Below are 19,949 nucleotides of genomic sequence, written 5' to 3'. Positions count from 1 at the left end.
CTCTGGAGAAGGCGGATGCTATGAGCCTTAGTAGACAATATGCGAAGCCATCGGCAGATGGGTGCACCTCCTTGGGGAAAGCCATCCAACATCACCGACCAGAAGTATGCATTACCTATTTTCATTATGAAAGAAAGAAAGTGAAAGTGAAAGCTGCTCAGTCGTGTCTGACTCTGCAACCCCATGGACTATACAGTCCATGGAATTCTCCAGGCCAGAATACTGGAATGGGTAGATTTTCCCTTCTCCAGGGTATCTTCCCAACCCAGGGATCGAAACTTTCTCCTGCATTGCAGGCAGATTCTTTACCAGCTGAGCCACAAAGAAAGTCCTTCCTCATTATACTATCAATTTCTCTTAGTTTCTGGGGCAAGTGGAAACATGATTGCTCCCTGTAATGCATATGGTATTTTAGACTCCAAGTAAAAGGGAGACTTTACTAGGCATCACATGGAGTGCCAAGAAAATGCCAAGCAAACTTGCAAATGAAGCGAAGGACATCAGTTGGAAAAAAAATGCATAATATCATGCAGGTTAATTGAATTTTCATATGTAAATGATATACATGTAGATAATGATGGGTTACAAAAAAATCAAGATTATTTGAAACACAAAATTAGACTATAGATGAGGTCATAATTTCATCTTGGCAATGGTGAGAGATTAAGTATTGATCAGCGAGGTGTTGAAAAAAAGAAGGGTTAGTGGTTGTGGAAGAGAGAGAAACAGAGGGAGAAGGAAAAAATAGTTTAGAAGTAAATAGTGATAGCAAAAAGCAAAGGGCCTAAATCAAATGAACAAGAAATTGAAAAATCAATCCTTGTGTAATTGAGTTGACTGTGGACAGGTAAATGGCATAGAAAAAAAAAACTAAGACAGCCAAGAGATTTTAGGTCACTGGTTTTTAACTATAAACTACCATCCTCATGCATGCATTTATTCTCTAAACATTATTTTAACTTTAAAGCATTTGCATATGCTCACCTCTTTTTCTTTGACATTTTTCCTCTACATGCCATTCTTCCTCTTGGATATCTCTTCCTTCTTCTTCAGATTTCAGCTTGTACAGCAGTAGTTTCTCCTAGAATCTTCCCTGACCACTTAAGTTCTGGTTAGCGGTGCTTGGCTTGGGTTCTTCCATAGCGTATGTACATACCACAGAACACATTCCCAGACTTCATTTTAATAGCACATTTGTGAATCTGGATTACGATTCTGTAAAGACAGAAAGCATTGCTTTTCAGTTGACCTGTACTTAATATGGAGGTAGGCACATAATTTATACTCAATCATTTATACTTAAATTATACTTAATACTTAATTGAATAGATAATTCAATGGTTATTAAACTGAAATAATTTTATGTATTGGGATGGGATATTTTCCAATTTTGTATTCATAAAGTGTTAATAAAATTACAATTATCATTAAGATTCAGATATTTCAGTTTATCATTGTGCATGTTCAGTTATGTCCGACTCTTGCAACCGCATGGACTGTAGCCCGCCAAGCTCCTCTGTCCATGGAATTCTCTGGCACGAATACTAGAGTCGGTAGCCATTCCCTTCTCCAGGGGACCTTCCTGACCCAAGGATCAAACTTGGGCTCCTGCATTGCAGGCAGATTTTTAGCCATCTGAGCCACCAGGAAAGCCCCAAAACTTTGGTTAGAGTGAACCCCAAATAACCATTTTATTAATTCATCATTAGAAACAGACAAACATACAAACAGTAACAGAAGTAGGACTCAGAGAATTTATAGACACATGGAGAGTGAAGAGAATAAAACATTTAAATAAGAAAGATAAGAATACATTTGAGATTGAGGGGAAAATATGGAAGATACTGAGGAACATTCTGTTGGAGAGCCAAACAGTCTTAGGAATAACTGATGAAAAAGAGTTTAATTAGAGTGAGATAAGTAATACTGATAATAACAGCTGTCAGTCTCTTTGGTATTCAAAAGCCAAATAACTGCTTTATCTTTATTAAGATACACAGAAGTTCTGATTCATTCCCATATTTTAGAGATATCTTAAAATTAAGACTTAATAAATTATTCTGAACATTTCCTTTCGAGTTGAATTTGGTTTCAGCATTTATTTGAGTAGGTATAATTTATAATTAAAGCCAAAATGATAGAAAATATCTTCACACATGAAGAAAATTACCACTATTAATAGCTCTCTAATTTTCAAAGTCTTCATGCTAATGATATAGCTGTAAGGGTCTAATGTAAGGACATAATACTACAAATTATAACGTGGTGTGTTCATAAATATTTACCTACTGGCTTTCAGGGGAAGGAGAGGAAAGACCTGGTTTGTGGTATTTGTAAAATTCTACAAATTTGGTAGGTGTACATACTCCTGTTATTGTTGCTTAGTTGCTAAGTTAAGTCTGACTCATTTGCAACCCCATGGACTTAGCCCACCCATTTCCTCTGTCCATGGGATTATCCCAGAAAGAATACTGGAGAGAGTTGCCATTTCCCTCTCCAAGGATCTTCTCAACCCAGGGATAGAACCCATGTCTTCTGTGTTGGCAGGAGGATTCTTTACCCCTGAGTCTCCAGGGAAGTCCATAAACACCCCTACCAGTATCAAGGCACTGACTATCTATTTGCTCCATTCTATCTTCTCTAGAATGCTCATATAGAAAATTATCTTGATAGTAGAGATAATATCTCCTTTAAGAGCAAAGGGCAAATATACCTTTTGTCCAGTATAATGAAGACAATGCCTTCCTCCTGAACAAAGGTCAAGCATGCTTATTAGCTATTATAAAATATTCAAGTTCTTTAAGCTCAGAGTTCCTCTCCCATAACTCAACTTTCTGCCTGTATAGCTATCATCTGACCCACTTTACAAAGTCATGTGGGAATTGTGGCTTAGGTAATAGTGCAGGAATGCTGGTAACTCTAGCTACTGTTATTGCTTTCTGTAATCCATCCTTCATTTCTGACCCAGGAGTCTTGTCTTCTGTCAGCATCCATAAGATGACAGTTTAACTTACGGGCCTGGCAATAGGATAAAATCTCAGATCCCTCAGCTTTCATGACAATAGACTAATTATTACCTAGTAAAGCGGACAACTGAGATAGTCTAGAACTATTATACGTAGTTACTAAATACAATTGCTCAAGTTGTATATTACATAGGCAAGTCTCTAGAACCATAAGTCTGACTTCATAATATTGGTATACCAGGATTAGTTCTGCAATGATATTTTCATTTTAAAAAATATTATTGCAGAATTATAGATCTCTAGAAGTATTCTAAGTATTCTGTGGCCTAATTTTATCATCTGTGTGTCCTAGCACTAATGGGATTCACCAGAAATTCTACTTGGATTTTTTTTTAAAGACTTTTTTAAAGAGCAGTTTTAAATTCCTTGCAAAAAATGAGAAGATACAGAGATTTCCCATATATCCCATCCTTCACACACATACAGCCCACCTCCACTATCAACATCTCTCATTAGAGTGGTACACTTGTTACAATGGATGAATGTATACTGACAAGTCAATGTCACCTAAAGTCCATAGTTTACATTAGAATTCACTCTCATTGTTGCAGATTCTATGGCATTAGACACATGTACAAAGACATGTATCCACCATTGTATCATCATACAGAGTAGCTTCACTTCCCTAAAATTCTTTTATGCTCTACCTAATGATCTGCCTCTCCCCACAAATCCCGAGTGATCACTCATCTTTTTATGATCTCCATAGATTTGCTTCTTTCAGTATGTTATATAGATGAAATCATATAGTATGTAGCTTTTTACAATTGACTTCTTTTTCTTATGGCTTCCCAGGGCATTCTTGTAGTAAAGAATCTGCCTGCCAATGCAGGAAATGTAAGAGATGTGGGTTTGATCCCTGGGACCAGAAGATCCATGGGAGAAGGGCATGGCAATCCTCTCCAGTATGCTTGCCTGGAGAATTCCATGGAAAGAGAAGCCTGGCGGGCGACAGTCCATAGAGTTGCAAAGACCTCAGGGTCACAAAAACCAAAAAGGCTTTTTGTGGTATATATGCTAACTTAGCAATATACCATAGGGTTGCAAAGACCCTTTCAGAAGACTTGAGAGTCCCTTGGACTGCAAGGAGATCCAACCATTTCATCCTAAAGGAAATTAGTCCTGAATATTCATTGGAGGGACTGTTGCCGAAGGTAAAACTCCAATAGTTTGGCTACCTGCTGGGAAGAACTGACTCATTTGAAAAGATGCTGATACTGGGAAAGACTGAAGGGGGGAGGAGAAAGGGATGACAGAGGATGAGATGGTTAGATGGCATCTCTGACACAATGGACATGAGTTTGAATAAACTCTGGGAGTTGGTGAGGGAAAGGGAAGCCTGGTGTGCTGCAGTCCATGGGGTTGCAAAGAGTCAGACACTACTGAGCAACTGAATAGAACTGATACATTTAAAATCCCTCCATATCATTTCCTGGTTTAATAGCCCATTTTTTTCTTTTTAATGCAAATAGTATTTCATTATCTGAGTGTACCACAGTTTAATTATCTGCTCATCTATTGAAGGACATCTTGATTGTTCCCAAGTGTTGGCAATTATGAATAAAGCTGCTTTAAATATCTATGTACAACTCTTTTGGGTAAATACCAAGGAGAGTGATTGGTAAGAATACGTTTAGTTTTGCAAGAAACTGCCAAACCACCTTCCAAAGTGGCTGCAAAATTTTGTATTCTTATTTTTTGAACAAGGTTTCTTATTATTCCACATCCTTATTAACATTTGTTGTTGTCAGTGTTTTTAATTTTGGGTGTTGATGTATGTCCAGTGATATCTCTCTATTTTAATTTATGATTTAATGATGACATATTATAGAGGATCTTTTCAAATACTTATTTGCCATCTGTGTATCTTCCTTGGGGATGTATCTCTTCAAATCTTTTAATTCAGGTTTTATGTTTTTTTCTTGTTAATTTTGAAACAGTGCTTTGTATATTTTGGACAATAGTCCTTTATCATGTAAGGATTTTACATTTGAGTATGCATATAATTAATGAGAGTCCAAAAATTAAGATAGCCACACTTATTTATCATTATGGTAATATTTAATCAGATATGCTAACTCTGTTGATCTGTTTTTTAACAATCTGTTTTTTATTAATTTTAGAAACATTTTCATATGAAACATATGAAAAAATACTGTGTCTAATGTAACAACTTATTTTCACATGAATTCTGGATTTTTAGATCTGACTACTGTTCTTTGAAGCTAAAAAATAAAATAAAATTCTCTTTCCTAAAAGAAATTACAGTGAGAAGACAGACATGTAAAATAAAACAAATATCTAAGGTAATAAAGTGGTAACATGAACGCAGTAAGTCAGGTATGTGAGCAACAATTGAGAATTTTCTCAAGAGTAGTGAGCTGAAAAAGTGTCTGGGTTCTAAGCATAGTATGTTGATTGAAAAAAGTGCACAACCTAGAAGCTGACAATTCTGCTTTCTTTGGTGAACATACTGAAGGCTTCAGCCCAGGAAACAACCTCTTAGCTCTGAGGCACTGTTCTGAAGAGGTGAGGGAGGAGCCAGGAAATACAGGAGTTTTTGTAAACAAACAAACAATAAACAGGTAGCATCAAAAGATTACTGCTGGAAAGAAAAACCAGATCTCTCAAGTCAGTGAATTTAATCTTTTTCTATGTATGGGGAGATGCGAGAATCTGGACTCATTGAAATCATTATTTTGATATGCACCTTAACTATCTAGGGCCAGTCTTTTCTCCACCCCAAACCCTCTAAGTGTGCAACTCTGTAGGTGGCAGCAGGGGCTGATGGCTTCATGGCTACAACATCCTTTGTTTAATTGATGTGATATTTTTTGTACATGAAAGTATCATATGCTACTTAGCTATAGCTACTTGTTTCTATGGTCATTTTAGTTTCAAGAGAAGCCAGAAATTCAGTCTTTGGTGTAAACATTTCAAATTTTAGAATGTGAGGAAGCAAGATGTAGATCAAACAAATCTGTGGACACAGTTAGTTCTTTCAGTCATATTCTGCAGCTTTTATTTAACAACTATTTGCACAATAGTATAATGTGGACTCTACCAGAGGTATATACAAAGTATGATGGTAGCATGGAAAAGTGAAATATGAAAGGTAATCTTTGAAGCATTCATCTTTGGAAGGATTTATAAGGACATTCCTTTGCATTGCTGAAATAAGGCAAAGGGAACAACATATGGAAAGCATGGAGGCCTGAAAAGACTTTCCCATGTTTGGGGGACTATTTATGGTCCGGTGTGTCTGGAATACAAAGCTCCAGAAAACCCATATGGGGTATAACTAACTAACGGGATATAGAGAGTGGTAGTTGTTTTTGATCATACTGGCAGAGCCAATTCATGAGTGTCCTTGAATGCCTTGTTTAGGAGCACATTCTAAGTGATGAAGCATTAAAGCATTTTAAGTAGGAGATTGTCTAATCTGGCTTGTCTTTTATAAATAATCCTAGTTATTGTCTTGAAGTTGAATGGAAAATGGAGAAGGGAACAGGAACCCATATCCAGGTGACTGAATTAGATTTGCAGAGTAGGAGGAGTTCAAAAAATAGTTTTGCCTCTACAGATCAGTATTAAAATTATATTTTATTATATTTTATATGAGTTAAATTAATTCTACAAATTCAAATTAGAATCTTGTTAAAATTAAAATGAAAATGATAAATGCTTTTAATAACATAATTTAAGAGTATTTTTAGAAATTCTAGTTCTTTCAAGAGATGACCTACTCTCACATTACTTGAAAACAATGCTTTCCTCTCAGAATAGGAAAGAGAATATAGTCAGTATACCTGTATTCTTGAAATTGTGTTTCTGTCTGTCTATCTATCATCAGCACCTACCTGTGACCCAGTTGGGAGGTTTATGGGTTTGTGTGAATCTCAAACCATTGTTTGCTTTACTCAGTATTTTACTTGCAAGTGACAAAGGCCAGTCTATATCAACTCAAACAAATTAAGGAATTACTTGATTTATGTAACCTAAAAGACGAGGGGTAAGAAAATTCCAATACTTTGAGGCTATATTTAGGAGAAATCTCAATTGAAAACTTAAAAAAAAAAGAGTTGATGCATTTATTTTGGGTGCATTGGGTCTTTGTTGCTGAAAACTTTTAAATTAACTTATTTTTTATTAGTTCTTTTCACTTGAAAATCAGTAGATAGACTTAAATGTAGATATTCATTAGGACTCTGGCTTCCTTTCTCTGTGATTTCCTCTCTTCATACTCCATATGCCAGCTTCATCCTAAAGTTAAGTTTCCTCATGGTGGTGAAATGCCTGAAGCAGATCTAAGCTTCACACTAACACAGTGAATGTCCAAGAAGAAGAGAAAACTTCTTTCCCCTCAATCTTTATCCAGATTCCTAGGCTTTAATGCTATTTTTGACCAAGTTATAACTTTTTCCTAATCCTGAACCAATCACTGTGGCCAAGGAAATGCTATTTACTTACTGAGTTAATTCTGACTTAAATATCCATCTGTGAGCTAGCTATTATGACTTTTGGAGTATGATTATGGTTAGTGGAGTGGGACAGATAGAACCCATCCTTCAAATTGGATCTGAAGTCAATTCTACCAAAATTACATGTTGTTATGCAATGGGAGAGAGTGAAATAGACTAAGAAGGTATCTGCTGCTGTTGCTGCTAAGTGGCTTCAGTCGTGTCCGACTCTGTGTGACCCCACAGCTCCAACAGGTTCCTCCATCCCTGGGATTCTCCAGGCAAGAACACTGGAGTGGGTTGCCATTTCTTTCTCCAATGCATGAATGTGAAAAGTGAAAGTGAAGTCACTGAGTAAGTGTCCGACTCTTCATGACCCCATGGACTACAGCCCACCAGGCTCCTCCATCCATGGGATTCTCCAGGCAAGAGTACTGGAGTGGGGTGCCACTGCCTTCTCCAAAGAAGGTGTCTAGTGTCCACCATACCTTGATTCAGGTATGCTGGACTCAGGTCATTGAAAACTTATCAGTCTCTCTTATCTCTGTTTTTCATAGTATCTGCTTCAGTCTCAGTTCCCAAGTTCTGGTAAAATAGTCACTAGCTTTCTCCAAGCTAAAAAAAACCAACCAAACAAACAAAAAAACCCATTCTATCTGGTTAAAAAATCCAGGGTAAGAATTTGTTTTAATCAGTAGCTCTAACAAATGATCAGTATGGCTCTTTATTATACCAACTTGGGTCACACATCTGTACTTGGAACAACTTTTACCAGACCTTTGAATGCTCCTACTGATTAATCCTGAGCTATGTGACATTCTTGGAGATTGTTTTAAGATAAACTCTATTCAAATAACATGGGCTTACATTGGAAGCCAGTTAGATCCCCGAAGAAAAAGAAGGAAACACTTATTAAAGAAGGAAATGGTTGTTAGGCAAAACAACAACAACCAAAACCAGCAATAAACAAACTTCATAAAAATGTGCACACACACTCAACAAGAACAATACCTTTCACCCAGTACAGAAACAAAAATATATTCAATTGTTTTTTGTCAATAGAATTTAATAACACATGGATTTCACTGAATTAATTGAAGCTTATTGTTTACAACAATAAAGTTGAAGTTTATTACTGTTTACAACAAAATACAAGGTTGTCTAGCATTTGGATATAACCAAACATTAAAGTAGCATGTTCACTTAAAATAGCTTTATTGTATTAACAACAGAGGATTAATTAAAAGCTATAATAGTGGATTTATAATCGTATTACTTGGAATGTGCTTGGAATTTAATGTCACTTACTTTGGAATAATTTATGGGACATTCTTTGAGAAATATAAGGAAGAGAAAAAAAAATCACAGTGCAGATTTAATCTCAGCGCTGGCCTCAGTGCTCTCATTCACTTGCCAGCATCAGCCGTTGAAATCTTCCTTGTACTTGAAAACATATTTCAAAAATTATTTTTACTTGCTTTCAATAATCTCAAACTTATGTAGCATTATGAAGTATCATGTAGTATTAGTGACCATGTCAAGAACGAGGCTGATGAAAAACGGGCTAATATCTGAGGAGAAAAAAGCCATTTTTAGAAGACTCGTTAATTCGAAATGTATTAACATGATAAATGCTCCATGGACTGTGATTAGTGGACCTGCTCTGCAATAAAATGATCACATAAGTCACTTTCCAGCTTAGTTTTGTATTTCATCTTTAATAATAGCACCACTGATATACACATGGCTGTTAAAGTTCTTTTTGCCAATCCCATCTAAAAACAGCATAATCCCTACATCAGAAAGAAATATCATTAACTGTATATTTAAACATGATTCAAAGTTTGCAACCTATTGTAGATCAAATTAATTTATATAAAAGAGCCTCCCTATCGAAACTTGATCCTCATTAAATCATGGATGCATTAACAATGGCATCCATAATTCCTATTAATCCTGGCTTCACAGCACACTGAGAGTGAATCAAGATTTCAGGAGTTAAGGAACTCATCTTTTCTAATGTAATGGAATTCTATCCTCTTCTTAATGAAGGGATGAGGATATATATATATCACACATACACACACACACATATATATAAAATTAAATGTAATTATATATAAATTATATATTTTATGTTTAATTATAGTATTTAACATTATATGTATGAATATAAATAGAAAGTTGATTATGTGATTACCTTTCCAAGAGACTGCTCTCCTTTGTATCATGTTATCTGTCCCTTTATTAGTAGTAGCCTTATTGGAGATAGAACTCTGCTTAATTCAAGGAATCACTTAATGATATAATGATATTTATTAAATGTCTCTAGGAAGTATAATTAAAAGAAATTAAATATTTCTTGTCCGCAATAACTTTTAATTTAATGTAGAGGCAAAACTGTGTGTGTGTGTGTAAGGTACATAAAGAATAGGTACAATCAAATATAAGATGGATATTTTTAAATATTGTTATTTTTCATCATTATTATTATTTCATGTTAATGTTTAAGTAGAAGAATAAGTGAAAGTTATAGAAATTAGTAAAATGATACCCAATAGCAGGTCATTTTTTAAATTTATTTTTTTTATTAAAGAATAATTGCTTTACAGAATTTTGTTGTTTTCTGTCAAACCTCATCCCCTTCCTGTTGAAGCTCCCTCCCATCTCCCTCCCCATCCCACCCCTCTAGGTTGATACAGAGACCTTGTTTGTGTTTCCTGAGCCATACAGCAAATTCCTGTTGGCTATCTGTTTTACATATGGTAATGTAAGTTTCCATGTTACTCTTTCCAAGCATCTCATCCTCTCCTCCCTTTTCCCCATGTCCATAAGCCTATTCTCTATGTCTGCTTCTCCACTAGAAGGTCATTTTGAGTGGCAGAATTGTGCAAAAGGAAAAATCTCAAAATGAAATGCTCCAAAAAGTTTATGACAGCAAAAGAGACACAGATGTATAGAACAGTCTTTTGGACTCTGTGGGAGAGGGAGAGGGTGGGATGATTTGGGAGAATGGCATTGAAACGTGTATAATATCATATAAGAAATGAATTGTCAGTCTAGGTTCGATGCACAATACAGGATGCTTGGGGCTGGTGCACTGGGATGACCCAGAGGGCAGATTCATGTTGATGTATGGCAAAACCAATACAATATTTTAAAGTAAAAAAAAAAATAAATAAATAATAAAATGTTTAAAAAAGAAAAAAAAAGTTTATGAGACGTATATGTAGCTAAGGGCTTCCTAGTTGGCTCAGTGGTAAAGAATCCACCTACCAAGCAGGAGATGTGGGTTTGATCCCTGGGTTGGGAAGATCCCCTGGAGAGGGAATTTCCCAGTATTGGCTGGAAAATCCCATGAACAGAGAAACCTGGTGGGCTATCTTCCATGTGGTATCAAAGAGTCAGACAGGACTTAGAGACTCAACAACAACAACAGCAACAACAGAATAACATGTAGTGAAAGCTGTAAGCAGTGAAATAAATGTTCATATTTGTAAAATTCACTGTAGGTCCTACAACTCATGTTTTTAGGGATCCCATTACAAGGCAAATGATTAAAAATGAAAATTTCCAAAGAAGTTTTAATGTTTTGAATCTCTTTAATGTGCTGAATTGAGGGGATTGGAAATGTGACTGTAACCAATCTGCAGTTTCATAAATATTCTAAGGGGAGAAATAAAGAGTTAGTAGAATCTGCCCTTTAGTCATTAATATAATACTAAAAAATATATAGGTATTTGATTTTCTAAGCAATCACTCAATATTTTAGAAGTAGTGTAGGAATTTTGCCTCTGGGTGGCTCTTAACAGTGTTTTATGTGACGTGATTGGCTATTGGCTTAGAATAGAGATTAACAATCACAAGAACATTGTGGATATTTTCCAGCTCAGCTGGCTTTTAGGCTTTATTCCAAATGAAGTTTATTTCAAAGGCCTTTGAGAAAAAAAAAAAAATCACAAAGGCAGAGCCTGTTCTGTAAGGTTTAGCAGAAGGTAAGTCTTCATACTGTACCTATTCTTTTTAGGTTTCACCTCATGATTATTCTGGGAGAATACAGGAGAATGACTTTACGAAGTGGTGAAATTGCAGCAATCTTTTTTCTCAAATTACTTGTTAGATATTTTTCTTTGAACAAAATCCATGTGCATTTTAGCTCTGTTGCAAGAAGCAATGTACTTATAACATTGTTTTCTATGTCCACTGTGGAGATACATAAGCACAGCATTGTTTTCTGTGTCCACATGGCGATATATAAGTGCAGTATCTTAGAAGTGCTTAATATAGTATAAATATAGAGACTGCCTTCGGCATTGACCTTCTACAGAGAAATTCCTTTTTCACTTGAGTTCCCAGCATTCTATTCCTAGAATTTTTATATCACTTCATCTCTTCTTCCTGAAATATATCTTAAAATTTTTGTGTTAAAATACACAACAGGGCAGATTTGACCATCTTAGCTATTTTTAAGTGTATAGTTCAGAGGTATTAAATACATTTGTAATGTGCTACCATAACCACCATTCATCTCCAGGTAGATAAGGAAAAAGATCTCGGATAACTTAACTGCTATATCCATTGAATAATTGTTCCCTATTCCCCACTTCCTTTAGCCCTTGTAAACCACTGTTCTACTTTCTATCTTTATGATTTTGACTATTCTAAGTGCTTCATAATTGGAATCATATGTTGTTTGTCGCTGTGACCTGGCTTATTTCAGTTAACGTAATATCCCCAAGGTTCATCCATGTTGTAGTATAGGTCAGAATTTCCTGTAAGACTGCATCATATTCTACTGTATATGGACACCATATTTTGCTTATCTGTTCATCTGTTAGAAATGATTCAGGTGTTTCCATTTCTTTGTTTATTCATTCATCCATCGATGGACTTGAGTTGCTTCCACAATTTAACAATTGTGAATAATGTTGAAATAAACAGATATGTAGAAAAGTCTCCTCAAGAACCTGCTTTGAATTCTTCTGGATAAATACCCAGAAGTAAAACTGCTGAGTCATATGTTAATTATACTTTTACATTTCAGAGAAAACTCCAGTCTGTAGTCCACAGCAGCTGTTCCATTTTATACCCCCATTAGCAGTGTATACGTGTTCTGATTTTTCTACATCCTGGCCAATCTGTGTTATTTTCTCTGTATTTATTTTTATTTAATAGTAATAATCATAATGGGTATGAGGTGGTATCTCATTGTAATTTTGATTAGCATTTCCCTAAAGATCAATGGACTTCTCAGGCGGCGCTAGTGGTAAAGAACCTGCCTGCCAATGCTGGAGATGTGAGAGGCATGGTTTTGATCCCTAGGTCAGGAAGATCCCCTGGTTGTGGGCATAGCAGCCCACTCCTGCATTCTCGCCTGGAGAATCCTATGGACAGAGGAACCTGGTGGGCTACAGTCCATAGGGTCACAATGAGTCAAGTCAGAGATGACTGGAATGACTTAGCATGCATGCACATAAAGATCAATGATGTTGAGCATCTTTTCATGTGCTTATTGGCCATTTGCATATTTTCAGAGAAGTGTCTATTTGATTACTTTGTTCATTTTTAATTGAATTGTTTGTTTTATGTTGGATTAAGTTTTAGGAGTTCTGTCTATAATTTGGATATTAATCCCTTATGACATATGCGATTTTAAAATATTTCCTCCCATTCTATGGGTTGCCTTTTTACTTTGCTGATAGTGTTTTTTGATGCACAAATTTTTATAGTTTTCGTAAAGTCCAGTTAGTCTATTTTTTTCTTTTTTCCTGTGCATTTGGAGTTGTTTCCTAATCCAATCATCACTGAATCCAATGCTGTGAAGCTGTTGCCCCATGTTTCTTTTAAGGGTTTGCCAGTTTTAGTGCTTACATTTAGGTCTTTGATACATTTTGAGTTAATTTTTATATATGATGTTAAATAACTGTCCATTTTCATTCTTTTGCATATGGATATCTAGTTTCTCTAGCACCATTTGTTACAAAGACATTATTTAGCTATTGAACACTCTTGGTACATTTGTCAACAAATATTCTAGTTCAGTCTCTCAGTTGTACCTGACTCTTTGCAATCCCATGGATGGCAGCACGCCAGGGTTCCCTGTCCTTCACCATCTCCTGCAGTTCGTTCAAACTCATGTCCATTGAGTTGGTGATTCCATCCAACCATTTCATATTCTGTCATGCCCTTCTCCTCCTGCCTTCAGTCTTTCCCAGAATCATGGTTTTCTCCAGTGAGTCAGCTTTTCACATCAGGTGGCCGAAGTATTGGAGCTTCAGCTGTCAACAAATAGGCGAGGATTTATTTCTGGGCTCCCTGTTCTATTCCATTGGTTTATATGTCTGTCTTTGTGCCATACCACACTGTTTTGATTACTGCAGCTTCATATTTAGTTTTGAAATCATGAAATGTGAAACCTCCAACTTTAAATTCCCTGGAATTCACTTCATCCAGATAGGAGGGGCTTGCAACCATTTCCTGACTCTTTATCTATACCTCTGAAATTAGAAGTAGCAGTTAGCAGAGCATGGATCCCCAGTATTTGGAGAATAGGTCCTTTTGCCCATCTTGAGACCTACAAGCTGCATGTGAGCTGCTCCTGGAATATGTGCACAGATGCCTACCAGCAGACTGGAGAATGAGATGGGTAACTTCTACTGTGCTAAGAGCTGAAACTGACGAAAAGTGACAACAATTTACTATTGTCCAAGTCTTCCCTTGGAAGTTGCAAGCCTTTAAGAGACTCCAGAATTCAAAAAATTGTTAAATCTGTCAGATTCTGCCAATGTTCCTACTGTTTCCAACCATGCTGTCTTCCTTTCAAATATATATTTGAGACTGAAATTGAAAGGCCTTTTAGGAAACATGGTAACAAACAGATTTGGTTTTGATGAAGTGACAGTGGTGAGGCAGAGTGCACTCGTATTATGATGTTCCAATTTCTCCCTTCAGATGTGGCCTTGGGTAAATCTATGAAGAAGTATTGTCTCACTAAATGGGGATAACAGTAGCATCCACTTCACTGAGATCTTGTGAGTAAGAAATAAGGTAAGTAAATGCTTTGGCACTCAAACATAGAGGTGGACTGAGACCCTTTCACTTTGTTTTCTTTTTTTTTCTTCTTTAAGAGGTTTTTGAAGTGGACCATTTTTTTAAAGTCTTTATTGAATTTATTACAATATTGGTTTATGTTCTTGTGTTTTGGCCACGAGGCATGTGGAATCCTAGCTCCCCAACCATGGACTGAACTTGCATCCCCTGCATTGGAAAGTGAAGTCTTAGCCATTGGACCATCAGGGACATCCCGAGGCTCTGTCACTCTTTATTTCCCTTCTTACAAGGTGTCATTTGGAGAAAAAAGAAATATTCAATCTGTCCAGCTTATTATTTGTAGACAACTTGCATTCGCAGATGAATGCTGACAACCCAAACAAATGGAACAACCTTCAGTGACTCTCAGAACACCACCCTAGTCAAAAGATGCTATCAGAATTGTGAACACTGAGTGTTCTCCCTTGTGTACTCTATGTTCTACTTTCACACTTAATAAAAACATAAAACCCCACACTCTAGCTTGAGCAGGTTTTCTGTAGCTACCTCAATCAAAAATAAATTCAGTGTCATAAGGACCAAGGGAGTTGAAGATAATATTATATTTCATGAAATAAAGTCACTTCTAAAAGTGATTTTTAAGTCCTAAAAATAGTAATTTCTCATGGGTTTGCAACAAACTTTTTGAAATGTCAAGACATGATGCTGTAGTTGAATAGATTTCCAAAGCACCAAACATACTACACATTTGATCTCTTCCATTTATAAAGAACAATTTTTATGTGTGAAGTAAACACAAAAAATACAAATGAGCTGTATTACAAAATGGAAAACATATTTAAATACTGATTTTGAAGATCATATGATAATATAATCCTGGGTAAGTACATTTAAAAACTTTGTTAAGTCACAAGATATGGAGAATTCTATAATGCTTATGCGATAAACATTAGAAGTCGCTAATTGTGAGCAGAAAAACTGAAAAAGTTTGAAAAACTCAAAAGCTTTGCCTTGCCTGAGAAGAGCACAGGCCCAGTAGAATATATATTCTAAAAGTGTTATAGTCCTGCTTTAAATGTTTACATTGTTTACATTGTTATTTCTGACAAATTTCTGGTGAATTCTTTTTGGTGATCAAATTGGAAATACCCAGATGATGGCACTCAGGAACATCTGCAATCTCTCAGAAACTGGGCTCACCTCTAAAGCAAATGAGAACAAAGCAAAAATCAAGAAGATAGCTTTATCTCAGAGAGTAGTCAGATAGTTCAGTTGCTCAGTTGTGACCCCAAGGACTGCAGCATGCCAGGGCTCCATTTCCATCACCAACTCCCGGAGCTTACTCAAACTCATGTCCATCGAGTCGGTGATGCCATCTAACCATCTCATCCTCTGTCATTCCCTTCTCCTCCCGCCTTCAGTCTTTCCCAGCATCAGAGTCTTTTCAAAGGAGTCAGTTCTTTGCATCAGGTGGCCAAAGTATTGGAGTTTCAGCTTCAGCATCAGTCTTTCCAATGAATATTCAGGACTGATTTCCTTTGGATGGACTGATTGGATCTCCTTGCAGTCCAAGGGGTTCTCGAGAGTCTTCTCCACCACCACAGTTCAAAAGCATCAGAGTAGGAGTCACTTGCAAATTCCTAGAGACTATTTCTGCTGTCAGACTTCTACTCAAGGAGAAGCCGGTGAAAATGAATTTATTAGCTGGCTGGGCAATTGACTTGTTTATGTTCTTACACAGTCAAAGAGCATAGATCTCAATCTGAACTGGTCATTCCTCACATGGTCTGATATTTTTTTCAAAACATAGTGTTTCATCTTTAACAATGACAAATTTTCATGTGTTCTCTTATGCGCTTGCTACTCCTTTCAGTGTGCCTGTTGACAGATTTTCCGACAGATAATTGGGCCCTTTTATTTCTACTCTGTGATCTCAGACAGAGAGTGGAAAGAGATGAGAAAAATGCATGAAGATGTATGGATTTCCACTCTATTTCTATTCTTATAGTATGCTGTATTATTAATTGCCTGTCTTGTTAGTTATCAAGAAGAATGTTCTGGTTATTGGGTACATGATTTCCCTCAAGGCCATTTATTGGAATCTTTAGTAATAAACAGTGGGCTAGCTAGCTCTTCTTTCTGCCACACTAGTATTTGCTTATTGGTTTTCAAAGGTCATTAATGAGATTATTGCTGTTTTAGTTGCTAACCAGGCTCCTCTGCCCATGGGATTTCCAGGCAAGAATATTGGAGTGGGTTGCCATTTCCTTCTCCTGGGGATCTTCTTGACCCAGGGATTGAACTAGCATCTCCTGCTTGGCAGGCAGATTTTTTTTATCACTGAGTCACATAGGAAGCCCCATGAATGAGGTACTCCAGCTTTATTTACCTGCTTTCATACCACAGCCTTATTATTTTTATATCATAGCATGCATCTTATTTTTTGTTGGTCTGTATATGAGACACTATTGCTCCTCAAAATAGAGTGACAATTTTATAGCAACAATCAACAAAAGCATTATAAGTCATAGGTTTAATGTATAATTAGGTCATTGAATATTATTTCTGTCAAATAATTAAAACAGATGACATTCTATTATATATCTTACTTCATATTTAATAAGCTGATGAATTAAAGATTCTTATATTAATTACTCTATAGACTTAACAGATTAATATACTAAAGTGTATACTAAAGCTTTAATTTTCCAGCTTTGCCACCTGCCTTGTGTATCTCTCATTCCATGACATGGGCCATGGCACAACTACTTGGCACAAAAGTTCCCTTCCCTGGGAAGGTGCAGCATCTTGAAAAAATTTTCCCACCACTACCTCACATGGGATGGACATAGTTGCCATTAGATCCTCATGTTCCAGTGAACTCAATCATTCACCACTAAGCTCTGTACTGGATATTTGCGCAACAGTAGAACTGTTGTCTTCAGACTTGCCTATTTGATTTATTTTGACCAAATAAACATGAATAAAATTGAGATTGTGCTCATTATAAGCCAAGACCTCAGGAATAATTATGTGCTTTGATTTCCCCTCTTGTAATTCTTGAGAAGGCAGCTGATGTCTTCCAAGGAGAATGCAGAGACATGTGGAGCTGAACTAACTCTTCCTGAATTCTGGAGCCATGTCCTGCCATCCTGCAACCTGAAGCAGAGCTACCCTGGCTGACTACAGATCTATGAGTTTAAAAATTATCATAATCTTTGTAATTTTCTGAGAGTACAGAACAGATAGTGTGCTATACAGCAAAAAATTGACTACTAAAGATCACGGGCTCCTCTCTGAAAATTTCTCCTACTTGCTTCGCTTTACAAAACCACTGTGCTCTCTTCCCTCACTAGGACATCTGATGTTTCTATTTCATCCAGACGTCAGGACTTCCTAGTTTAGCTCTACATTATTAAATATTTCAAGCTGTTCTCTGGAGTATTCTGGACTCTATCACTATCATATCACTAATCTGAACCTTATAAATTATAGAATAGCTGTAACATAAACATATCATTACTGGCTGACTCAATAGAGTCAGGAGTATGAAAGTAAAATGCACACAAGTAAGCACAGATTCCAGAAGAAAAGATGAAGCGATGATGTTTTAATCTTCTTTAGTCTGTTAAACTGTATCTGGGGATTTAACTGTGAACACCATCACCGAAAATGTAGAGAAAAGTAGCCATAATCTCAAGCAGAAAAAAAAAAAAAGTCATACACAAAATCTCTTAAGTGTATGTGTGTGTGTGTGTGTACACACACACACACAGAGGGAGAAAGCTGGGACTTTTCATCAGAGAAAGACACAATCGGTTTGTATGCTATATGTGTAGCAAGAGGAAACAATACTTGGAATTTTCTTCTCTGGTTTATAGAGATCTTGCCATCATGAGTGGGTGAATATGGAATGGGCCACTGAAGAAGTCTGAGTGCGTTCACTGGAGTTTTTCCTCAGTGATAGAACCCATTTTCCAGAAATACAGTCTGAGAGATGGTAATACTAATAATACCAGTGAGTGTTTATGGAGTGATCATTCTGTGCTAAACCCTCCATGCATATTATAGCTTTTTAAAGTGTCACAGAAACATTCCTTTCTTTTCCTCCTCCTTCCTCCCCTTAGCAAAAATTATTGATCATCAACTGTATAACAGGATTATGTTCAGGACAGAAAATGCAGTGGTGAATTACACATGTATGTTTTTAAACTCAAGGAGCTTTTATTTTAGTGGTGGTAGTGGTTTAGTCACCAAGTCATGTCTGACTCTTCACAACCCCATGGACTGAAGCCTGCCAGGCTCCCCTGTCCATGGGATTTTCCAGGCAAATATATTGTAGTGGGTAGCCATTTCCTTCTCCAGGGGATCTTCATTACTCAGGGATCGAACCTATATCTCCTTCATTGCAGGCAGATTCTTTATGGCTGAGTCATGACGGAAGCCCTTATTTTAGTGGAGAAGACTGTTATAAAGCAAACAAATTTAATATATATTGTAATATATTCAAAATATGAAATATACAGACTGTATGAAGAGAGATTTTTTTTTTTTGCCATAACTCACAGCATGCAGGATCTTAATTACTTGACAAGGGATCAAACCTGTGTCCCTTGCAGTAGAAGTGCAGAATTCTAACCATTGGACTTCCAGGGAATTCCCACGAAGAAGGAATTATTGATGTGTATGTGAAATAAGTTACTCAAAAAATGCCCAGCTCTATAATCCTAATTAGATAAACATACCTAGCCTCAGAGAGCTTAACGTTTGACAACTGATATGTGCTGGAGTTGGAATTCAAATCCAGGTGTACTCAATCTCAAATTTTGCCTTTCCACTCACTTCAATGAGCTGTTGGAGTACTGCTCAGTAAGGGTCCTTCAGACCTCAAGGTGCGGAGACGCGTGCGACACAGGCTGTTTTTGCGGATGTCAGTGACTTAATGGTGAAACTGCCGCCATAGCAATCTTTTAGATGTGTTTAGCATCATTAGAAATATTTTTCTAATTAAACACTGGTATACAATTAAAATAAAAACTTAAGCATAGGTTATGTAGATTGGGGGGTTATTCATCTAGAGATATTCACCTACACTTTTGTAATATATAATGCAGTGTAATTCACCATTTCTCTCTCAATCCCTGAGAAGCTACACTTCCTTTATATTCAAAATGTTGCTGCTAAAATTGATGTTGTCCCATGAATATGGATATGACTAAAGAGTATTTTTTTGTTGTTGAAATACTACTGCAAAAGCATATAGAGTATAATTTTGTCTAAAGAATAAACTTGTTTAGAGTACTTGCAATGGATAATTTTTGGCTAGTTCCCCCTAGATTATGCTATAGCATTGATTTAAATAATTATCAGGGCTTTAATTACAGAATACCAAGAGGAGACAGCTGTGCATAAG

The sequence above is a fragment of the Ovis canadensis genome, chromosome 9, assembly GCF_042477335.2.
Source record: "Ovis canadensis isolate MfBH-ARS-UI-01 breed Bighorn chromosome 9, ARS-UI_OviCan_v2, whole genome shotgun sequence".
Lineage (NCBI taxonomy): Eukaryota > Metazoa > Chordata > Mammalia > Artiodactyla > Bovidae > Ovis > Ovis canadensis.
This window is presented reverse-complemented; position numbering follows the sequence as displayed.